This window comes from Seriola lalandi, unplaced genomic scaffold (genome assembly GCF_002814215.2).
Source record: "Seriola lalandi dorsalis isolate HSWRI2012SDOR001 ecotype SW California unplaced genomic scaffold, Sedor1 jcf7180002008308, whole genome shotgun sequence".
NCBI classification, from domain to species: Eukaryota; Metazoa; Chordata; class Actinopteri; order Carangiformes; family Carangidae; genus Seriola; species Seriola lalandi.
Window position 1 is genome coordinate 1 of NW_019478961.1, and position 1,081 is coordinate 1,081.

Genomic DNA, 1,081 nt, shown 5'->3' on the forward strand with positions numbered 1-1,081 from the left:
ATCACACTGCCTGCGCTTATGTGCTTTGTTGTTTGTGCGATTGTTTTCAGGTACACACACACACACACACACACACTCACACACACACACACACACACACACACTCACACTCACACACACACACACACACACCAAGACAGTGGCACATGTTCATTTGTTGATTGACAGCTAGTTGTGGCATGTTGTTCGTGTTGTGTCTCATCCAACTAACCTCCAGAACTGTCAGTTCAACACCATTGGTGACAGCTGTGAGCGGTGTGAAGTGGGTTACCACGGAAACGCAGCCAACAGGACCTGCCGTGCCTGTCCGTGTCCCCTCACATGGAACAAGTCAGTCTCTTCTTATTAACAGCTCTGATGTTTTTTCTACCGGATCAGTTTGAACATCTTATTTGTTGTGGCTCAGTTTCGCTCTGGCCTGTCGGGACGTCGGCTCGGGAGAAGTTGACTGCTTGTGTAAACGTGGTTACACCGGAGACAGATGTGAGAGGTTTGTTTGCTGCTCAGTGAGCGACACACACAACCAACCATGTACATTATTTACATTTCAGCGTTATTGTCATCACGTGCATCCTTACCCCTGTTGTCCACTGCTCAACGACACACACATTATTTTAGTAAGTAGGTCTGTCACTAAAAGTACAAAAGTTTAAAAGCAGCTTTTTCCTTCTCATTTGTCGTCTCTTTAAGATGTGCACATGGTTACTGTGGCAACCCAATGGTGCAGGGAGGCAGCTGCAAGCCCTGCAACTGGAGGGACAGCATCTTGAACATGTGTGACTCTATAAATGCAGGTAAATATACATTTATAGTGACTATGTGTTGAAGGGGTAAGTGATTTAATATTGCATTAGAGATATCCTGTGTTTCATCCTCTCCTTGTATTTACTGACAGGTTGTGACAGCTGCTCCTATTCTTTACTGATGGACTTGGACAAGAAGGACAATGATCTGGCTTGGCTGACGCAGCAGCTGCAGAGCATCAGTCTTGACTCTGGTTCACACACGCTGAACATCTGGGAGGCTAACGTCTATGAATCCAAGGTACATACATTTTCCATAAAGACCTTGGCAAAAAAAT

The 1,081-nt window shown here is 45.4% G+C and overlaps 1 long non-coding RNA gene across 1 annotated transcript; it reads left to right on the top strand.

Annotated features, from left to right (window-relative positions):
- Positions 1-154: 154 nt before the first annotated feature.
- Positions 155-1,038, top strand: LOC111672427 (uncharacterized). Its single transcript, XR_002762009.2, has 4 exons — positions 155-330; positions 407-490; positions 691-794; positions 896-1,038. It is a non-coding gene; the product is annotated as an uncharacterized LOC111672427 (long non-coding RNA).
- Positions 1,039-1,081: the final 43 nt, after the last annotated feature.